The sequence below is a fragment of the Mauremys reevesii genome, linkage group 2, assembly GCF_016161935.1.
Source record: "Mauremys reevesii isolate NIE-2019 linkage group 2, ASM1616193v1, whole genome shotgun sequence".
NCBI classification, from domain to species: domain Eukaryota; kingdom Metazoa; phylum Chordata; order Testudines; family Geoemydidae; genus Mauremys; species Mauremys reevesii.
Window position 1 is genome coordinate 5651444 of NC_052624.1, and position 9678 is coordinate 5661121.

Genomic DNA, 9678 nt, shown 5'->3' on the forward strand with positions numbered 1-9678 from the left:
AGCAAGGGGAGGCAAGTGAGGAAGGGGGACAGAACTGTCATGGGAGCCAGAGATGAAGATGACCATGGGTCTCACTGCATTCAGAGCTAAATGCAGAGCAATTCTACTTTGCCTCCTGCCGTAAGCTCTTCTCTCGCGCTCTCGCTCTAAGACCTACTCAAAGTTTATGCTGACAAGCAGGAAAGGAGGCGAGAGAATTTTTTTGTTGCTTCTTTACCATGTGGAGGTTGCTCAGATCCTGTGGTGATGGGGGGCAGCTGGTACTGCGATAGAGATTCCTGCATAGATCAGATGCCCCGCAAGTGGAATCTGCTGGGGATTTATGCTTGGAAAGACAGCATGGCTCATTTCATGAGCTTGGTTACACGCTCTCTCAGATGCGTCTCCAGTGTCGAGACATTCCTGCCAGCAGTTTCTGGTCCATTACTCTCTCCCTTTCGCTAGCTCATAGCTCATCTGGCTCACACTGTGGCTGCACCATGGGAACCTTCTCCAGGGCAATAATCTCTCCCTCATCTTTCTTTCATCCTCTTTCCATAACAGAAGCTAGTATTTCTTGGCTGGCTCATGATGAGTCCCCTCTCTTAATTAAACCTGCCAGTGTGACTAGCCGAGCCTCTATCATGTATTTTAATTAGACGTGTGCCAAGCTACCGGGAAAATGAATTAGGGACGAGAGCGCCAGTAATTACCGACTAAGTTCACTACAAGAACTGGGGGAAGCCAGTTCTCTGGCGCTATTGGGTGCAGAAAATTACTTTCAGGGTGCGATGCTCCCCGGGTGGGACCTTGCTCAGTCAGTTTGTTCATTCATGCTAACAGAAGGTGAAGAAGTAGATTTAAAGAATAAATATGGTTTGGGTTTTCTGTATAATAAACAGCTAACCAAATGCTGCATAAACTGTGGGGAATGGACCCAAATGGCTCTGGTGATAGGTAATTGGGTGCTGGGTATTTCACCCCTATCTGTAGGAACATAGAACTAGATGGGGCCTATTGAATCCCTTCTGCTACTATCGCAGACAATTCCATCGTATAAATGCTGTTCATAAACTTGTCAAGCTCCATCTTATAGCTACTTAGATTATTTATCCTCACAACTTCTGTTGGGAGGCTGCTCCAGAACCTCACTCCTCTGGTGGCTAGAAACTGAATTCCAGATTCATGGCCAGTGTATGCCCTACTTTAGGTAACCCATCTCCTTAGTATCTAGTGCCCCTCACAGTCTTTAATGTGGCTATCCTCCCAGCACCCTTATGAGGTAGGGCAGTGCTGCTATCCCCATTTCATAGGTGCGGAACTGAGGCACTGTGTTGCTAAGTGACTTGTCCGAGGGCACATAGGAAATATGTGGTAGGCTACGGAATTGAACTCAGTTCTCCTCAGGCTTCGGTTAGCACCCTACTCACTGGACCTCCCACCACTAGACGGCCTGCTTGAAGAAGGACTAGGTTAGCAGTGACAGCATCGTAATCTAGTATCTTTTTGGTGGCCTGTGGGAAAGAAATGGCTGGGTTTCAATCAGGTGCCTGGTGAACAGGAGTTGACGCCTAGAATACGCAAGGAGCCGACTGAGGCCTTGTCTACACTGGCAATTTACAGTGCTGCAACTTTCTCGCTCAGGGGTGTGAAAAAAACACCCCCCTGAGCGCAGGAAGTTTTATCGCTATAAAGCGCTAGTGTAGACAGTGCCTCAATGCTGGGAGCTACGCCCCTCGTGGAGGTGGTTTTTTTAGTGCGCTGCGCCGCAACCACACAAGGCATGTTAAAGCGTTGCTACGGCAGCGCTTTAGCATTGCCAGTGTAGACTAGCCCTGAGGAGATAGCTGAGCCATTAGTGATTATCTTCAAAAACTCATGGAAGACGGGAGAGATTCCAGAGGACTGGAAAAGGGCAAATAAGTCTCTAAAAAAAAAAAAAGGACAACCCAAGGAATTACGGACCACCAGCTCAACTAACTTATCCTGGAAAGAAAAAAAAGCAAAATAATCAATCAATTCAATTGCAACACAAAGAAGATAAATAGGTGATAAGTAGTCAGCAGTCAGGATTTGTGTCAAGCAAAAAATGTCAAACCAACCTGATAGCTTTCTTTGACAGGTAACAAGCCTTGTGGATAGAGGGGAAGCAGTAGATATGGTCTATCTTGACTTTAGTAAAGCTTTTGATACTGTCTTGCATGACCGTCTCATAAGCAAACTAGGGAAATATAGCCTAGATGGAGCTACTATAAGGTGGGTGCAAAGCTGGTTGGAAAACCATTCCCAGAGAGTAGTTATCAGTGGTTCACAGTCAAGCTGGAAGGGCACATCGGGTCGGGTCCTGCAGGGATCACTTCTGGGTCCGGTTCTGTTCAATATCTTCATCAGTGAGTTAGATAATGGCATAGAGAGTACACTTATAAAGTTTGTGGACGATACCAAGCTGGGAGGGGTTGCAAGTGCTTTGGAGGATAGGATTAAAATTCAAAAATCTGAACTGAGAACTGGGTCTGAAGAAAATAGGATGAAATTCAATAAGGACAAATGCAAATCTGGGTCATAGAGGATCACAAGCGAAATATGAGTCACCAGTGTAACACTGCTGCAAAAAAAGCAAACATCATTCTGGGCTGTATTAGCAGGAGTGTTGTAAACAAGACACGAGAGGTCGTTCTGCTGCTCTACTCCACGCTAATTAGGCCTGAACTGGAGTATTGTGTCCAGTTGTGGGTGCCGCATTTCAGGAAAGATGTGGACAAATTGGAGGAAGTCCAGAGAAGAGCAACAAAAATGATTAAAGGTCTAGAAAACACGACCTATCAGGGAAGATTGAAAAAAAATGGGTTTGTTTAGTTTGGAGAAGAAAAGACAGTGGGGGAACATGATAGCAGTTTTCTAGTACTTAAAATGTTGTTACAAGGAGGAGGAAGAAAAATTGTTCTTCTTAACCTCTGAGGATAGGACAAGAAGCAATGGGCTTAAATTGCAGCAAGGGCAGTTTAGGTTCGACATTAGGAAAAACTTCCTAGCTGTAGGGTAGTTAAGCACTGGAACGAATTGCCTAGGGAGGCTGTGGCGTCTCCGTCATTGGAGGTTTTTAAAAACAGGTTAGACAAACGCCTGTCATGAATGGTCTAGGTGTCTATTACGTAATCCTGCCTGGAGTAAAAACAGGTTAGACAAACGCCTGTCATGAATGGTCTAGGTGTCTATTACGTAATCCTGCCTGGAGTGCAGGGGACTGGACTAGATGGCCTCTCAAGGTCCCTTCCAGTCCTACACTTCTGATTCTGTGTGGTATAAACCACCACAGTAACTAGCAGTCCCAGCAGAGCAGCCAAGGTGAATGAACCTACCCGACACCCCCTAAAAATGGGCCCCTTGCTGGAGGCCTCATGGTCCTACCTCACCCTGCCTTGGAAAGCAGCGACCCCCTAAAATGGGCCCCTGCTGCTGGCCCCATGGGTCCCTACTCACCCTGCCTTGGAAAGCAGCCATGAAGGTGGGTGCTCCAGGCCTGCCTAGAGAGGCTGCATAGAAGTAGCCAATCATAGACTTTAAGGTCATCTAGTCTGACCTCCTGCACAACGCAGGCTACAGAATCTCACCCACCCACTCCTGTATCAAACCTGTGTCTGAGCCATTGAATTCCTCAAATCATGGTTTAAAGACTTCAAGGTGCAGAGAATCCTCCAGCAAGTGACCCGTGCCCCACGCTGCAGAGGAAGGCAAAACCCCCCCAGGGCTTCTGCCAATCTGTCCTGAAGGAAAATTCCTTCCCAACCCCAAATATGGCGATCAGCTAAACCCTGAGCATGTGGGCAAGACTCACCAGCCAGACACCCAGGAAAGAATTCTCTGTAGTAACTCAGATCCCACCCTATCTAGTGTCCCATCACAGGCCATTGGGAATATTTACTGCTAGTAGTCAAAGATGAATTAATTGCCAAAATTAGGCTATCCCATTATACCATCCCCTCCATAAACTTATCAAGCTTAGTCTTGAAGCCAGATATGTCTTTTGCCCCCACCGCTCCCCTTGGAAGGCTGTTCCAGAACTTCACTCCTCTGATGGTTAGAAACCTTTGTCTAATTTCAAGTCTAAATGTCCTGTTAGCCAGTTTATATCCATTTGTTCTTGTGTCCACATTGGTACTGAGCTTAAATAATTCCTCTCCCTCCCTGGTATTTATCCCTCTGATATATTTATAGAAAGCAATCATATCTCCCCATAGCCTTCTTTTGGTTAGGCTAAACAAGCCAAGCTCTTTGAGTCTCCTTTCATATGACAGGTTCAAGCAGGCTCAGATCAAAGGAGCTGCAGGAGCTGAGCAGGTCAGTTCTTGGCTGGGACCAGAGAAACAAGGAAGGATGCTTCTCACTGAGGGAGAGCCAGAGGATGAGTTTGGCTGTCATTTACATTCAGTGAGGAGGAAGAAGATCGGAGCGCTACAGCCCTGAGGTCAGGGTGAAGAGAATGGGGCTACATGGGAAAAGGCCTGTGGAACAGCAGCAGCATATAAGACGTGGCTACTTTTTATGGGGGCCTAGCTACAGCTCAGGTTGGTAAATGAGCAAAGGGTGGGATTTAAAGGGCCCTGGGATGGGGCTGAAGACCCTGGTGAGGGCAGACAGTTTCATTGGGCTTTTGCTACCCCGGAAGGGGTGTGTCCATTTTTGACTGTGTGGTTTGGCTGGAGGGCTGAGCCAGTGCAGACCTGCCTGGTGAGGTCGGTAACCTACAGGGGGCGCCAGATGCGGCGTACCACACCCAGCTGCTAGGAGGCACTCAGGAGGGGAGTGCCCTGTCATACACATGTGCCAACTGAGAAGCATAAGCCAAGGTTTCCGTTCATTAATTTAGTGGGTATTAGGTGTAAATAATAATTCCCAGCTCTTCATCAAGAGGCCTCTAAGCAGTTTATAAAGGAGATCAGTGTCATTATCTGTATTTTACAGATAGGGAAGCTGAGGCATAGAGAGGTGAAGGCCACTGGCAAAGGTAGGACTAGAACCCAGATCTCCTGAGGCCAGGCCAGTGCCCCATCCACTAGCCACTCTCTATAGCTTTTCCCTTTATAGGGGTGTAAGTGCATCCTCTGTTAGGTCATCTGTGGGGCTTGACCCTGTGGTTTTAGGTTCTCAGTTAGCAAGTCTCCACCACCTGTCATTAGTGTTATTGTTTTCCTGAGCCCTTCCCACCACCCACAGATTTACCAGTCTATCTCCGTGCTAACCTGCGATGCCCTGTTGTAAGTGTAAGAATGGCTACAGTGCTTGCTGTTGTGCATTAGTTCTGTGACAACTCAATGTGTTATGCATCTAACACATCAGCAGGCTCTCTTGTATAATTAGCTAATTAATATGCATCCCCTTCTTTATAAATCTGAATAAAAGTGTGTATTAAGATTTGGCAGTTAATCCATCAGGTGGTGGATCACTGCATTTCTCTGTGTTTATAGCTGCAGCTGTTATCAAACGCTTAGCTCTGCAGGATCTTATCTCCCTGTTGTTATGTAACATGTGTTCCCAACAAATTCAGTCAGCTTAGCAGGCTCATCACTGACTCTGTGGGGTGTAAAATGCAGAAAATGAGAAAGTGGTACAGGCTGTGTCACACGAGGGATAAACAAAAAACACAAGGAGAATAGCTTGTTAGTAGAGTGCCAGCCCTCCTGAAGGGGACCAAATCACTGACCCAGTGCTGACCCCATCTCTGGGGTGGGATGTAGTGGCTGCCTAATAATGCCCAACAGTTAAGGGCAGAAAAGGTGGGGGGTTGAGGGTAGTATATTGTGTCTAATTACAATTGCAGGGAGAATTGAGGTAATTACACAATTTACCATCTTAGCTGACATACAAGAATATTTAATAGATCTCTTGTTCCTCAAGCATATTGGGGCCAATTCTAGCCAACATTCAGCGTGTAGATTCATAGATTTTTAAGGCCAGCAGGGATCATTATGGTCACGTGGTCTGACCTCCTGCATAACACAGGCCAGAGAACCTCTCCCAGTGATTTCTGCAGCAAGCCCATAACTTCTGTCTGAGCTATCACATGTCTTTTAGGAAGACCATCCAATCTTGATTTAAAGACTTCAAGTGATGGAGAATCAACCTTGTCCCTATGGAATTTGTTCCAATGGTTAATTACCGTCACTATTAAAAATTTGCACCCAATTGCTTGTCAAGCTTCAGCTTTCAGCCCTTAGGTCTCATGATGCCTTTTCTGCTAGATTAAAGAGCCATCTGCTATCAGAAATCTCTTCCCCATGCAGGTACTTATAGACTAGTGACCCCTTAATCTTGTCTTGGATAAACTAAATAGAGAGATCCTTAAGTCTCTCACTGTAAGGCAGGTTTCCCCGACCTTGAATCTTTCTTGTAACGCTTTACTGAACCCTCTCCAATTTTTCAGCATCCTTTTTTGAATTGTGAGCACCAGACCTGGACACAGTACTCCAGTAATGGTCTCATTAATGCCATCTATAGAGGTAATGCCACCTCACTACTCCTATGCAATATTCCCCTGCTTCTACATCCAAGCTTTGTGTTTGCCTTCTTAGCTACAGCATTGTTATCTGCCATAACACCTAAGTCCTTTTCAGTGTTACTGCATTCCAGGCTACAGTCCTCCATCCTCTAAGGATGGGTTACAGTCTTGGTTTCTCGGTGTATGTCCTTGCATTTGGTTATATTAAAATGCATGTTGTTCAAATGAGCCCAGCTTTCCAAGTGATCCAGTTTGGTCTGCATAACTGACCTGTCCCCATAATTCCACCAATGTTTGTGTTGTCTGCAAATGTTATCGGTAGTGACTTTATATCTTCTTCCAGATCAGTGATAGGGATATTGAACGGCAGTGAGCCAAGATTACTGCAGAGCTCCACTAGAAACGCCCACCCATCAGGTCAGTTCTCCATTTTAAATGATCTTTTGTGGCCTGAGAGACACGGTGGGTGAGGTAATATCTTTTTATTGGACCAACTTCTGTCGGTGAGAGAGACGCTTACACAGAGCTCTTCTTCAGGTCAAGTCTGTCAGTTAACCAGTATTTAATCCATTTCATATGGGCTGGATTGGCTTCATAAAGTGCTAATTTTTTTAATCCAAACATCTACATATGTTATGTCAATGGTTACCTTTATTAACCAAATGTGATCTCTTAAAAAACAATATCGAGTTCATCTGATGACCTATTTTCCATGAAACCATGTGGATTGGTATTCATTATGCTACCTTCATTTTAAGTCTTTACTGATTGCACCCCATGTTAGCTTTTCCGTTATCTTGTCTGGGATCAATGTCAGACTAACTGGCCCATAGTTACCAGGGTCGTCATGTTTGCCCTTTTAAAATATTTGTACAACATTTACTCTTTTTCATTCCTCTGGAACTTCCCCAGTGTTCCAAGAGTTGTTGAGGATCAACATGAACATTTCCCAGAGTTCCTTGGCCATTTCCTTCAACTCCCCTGGCTTTAAGTTGGTTCACGGAAGTGGTTTAAAGGCAGGCGGGAGCTCCCAAAGCGAGGGAGCAAAATTGAAATCCAAAGGGACAGGCATAGTGGCACTCTGTGTGCTTTAGAGACACGAAGCTCAACCAATGAGCGTGGGAGATAAAGAGAGGCAGCTGAGATCAGAGCGTACAAACACACAGCTAGACACAGTCCCTACCTTGAAGAGCTTGCAATCTACATAGTCAAGACAGACAAAAGATGGTAGGGGAAGGAAAGACCCAGGAACATGCCCAAGGTCACCCAGCAGATCAGTGGCAGAGCCCGGTCTCCTGACTCCTAGTTTAGTGCTCTAGACACTAGTGTTGCTGCCTTCCAGGCTATCCTGAAGTTCCTGCTATGAGCTGAAAATAGCTTCCTGCCAACAGTACTAAATACTTCATGTGAGTAAGGGAATTTAGCCAATGAGCTGTAGAGGGGTGTCTTCACACACTGGTTATGTACTTACCCATACTTAGCAATCTTGGCCTTAGTCCCGGAAGCCAGGATGGACAAATAAAGAATGCTGTGGCTGGAGATCAACAGCTGGGGTTTTATGACTACAATATAATAAGGTTTGAGGCAAGTGAAGCATTAGCACTAAATATTGACGTATATTTTAAAAAGAGGCTTAGAAAGATCTGCGATGGCTCCAATACAAGTTATGAACCTGATACAAAAATTACTGGGTAGGTTTTTATGGCTTGTGTTAGGCTAGATGATCACGGCGGTCCCTCCTAGCGTTAGAATTTATGAATGCGTGAAGGCGATGTTCATTAGGAGAATCAATGTGTCAAAGAGAACAAGAATCTGGTGTGACGCTGGGAGAGAAAAATGGTTTAGCAGAATGGGCAGCAGGCTGGGGGCTCAGTGGTGTCATCCTTGAGTCCCAGTTCTGGCACCCTATGCATGTCAAGCAATACCTTGCTCTGCAAGTATCCTGTTGAAATCAAAGGGTGAGTTAGGGTTGGACACTGTGGACCAATATGGATTGAAATGTCCCCCCCACCTCACTAGAAACAAGGTAGTTTTTTAATAGCACTTTCTTTCAGTGTTGCAAACCCAAACACAACAGTTTTTGCTGGCCTGGGACAGCTTGGAAGTGAAATTGACTAGAAACCTACCTCTAGTTTCCTTGGCCATGTGAAGGGGAGCGTAAAAAGATAATAAACTAGGTAAATGGTGAAAGCAAAATCATATTAAAAATACATATACATTTCTGATGCAATATTGCCAATTCCAAAAGTGAAAAATTGAGTCTGACACCAAAAATCATGACTGGCTTAAAAATTATATATGTGGGGTTCTTTCATTTGCCTTCCGGGTTTTGAGTGTTGGAAGGGACCTCAGGAGGTCATCTAGTCCAACCCCCTGTTCCAAGCAGGACCAATCCCCAGCTAAATCCCCAAATGGCCCCTGGAAGGATTGAGCTCACAACCGTGGGTTTAGCAGGCCAATGCTCAAACCACAGAGCTGTCCCTTCTCCAGTTTTCAAGCTTTTTTTGTGACCCAGAAATCAAGAAAATGTTCACAGGTAAATATGATGTACTCACACAATCATGTGTTTTCAAGGGCTAGGGCTTTAAATAAACCTTACCAAGTGTCAATAGGCTTGTGATAAAAGCTCAGGAGTTGGCAATATTGCCTGTAATTTATCATTATTTGCATTGCAGTAGTGCCCAGGCAGGATCCATGTCCAATTGTGCTAGGTGCTGTACAAATGAATGGGGAGAGACAGACTCTTCCCAGAAGAGTGCACAATCTACTTAAAGACACAACTTGAGGAGTTGGTGTTGTAAGGATATGTGGACTGTTTTCTAAATCTGAATCAGGAAGTCAGGCAGAAGGGACTGTGGAATGTTTAAGCTTGAAGTTCTGCATTGAAGAGAGAGAGAGTAGCTTTGGGGAGAACCCAAATGATGACGTGGAGGCCAAGACTATAACAGGGTTCAGAAAGGAACTAGATAAGTTCCTGGATGATAGGTCCATCAATGGTTATTAGCCAGGATGGGCAGTGATGGTGTCCCTAGCCTCTGTTTGCCAGAAGCTGAGAATGGGCGACAGGGGATGGATCACTTGATGATTCCCTGTTCTGTTCATTCCCTCGGGGGCACCTGGTACTGGCCACTGTTGGAAACAGGATACTGGGCTAGATGGGCTATTGGCCCATTATTAAATATCTGTTACCCCAGTACAACCGT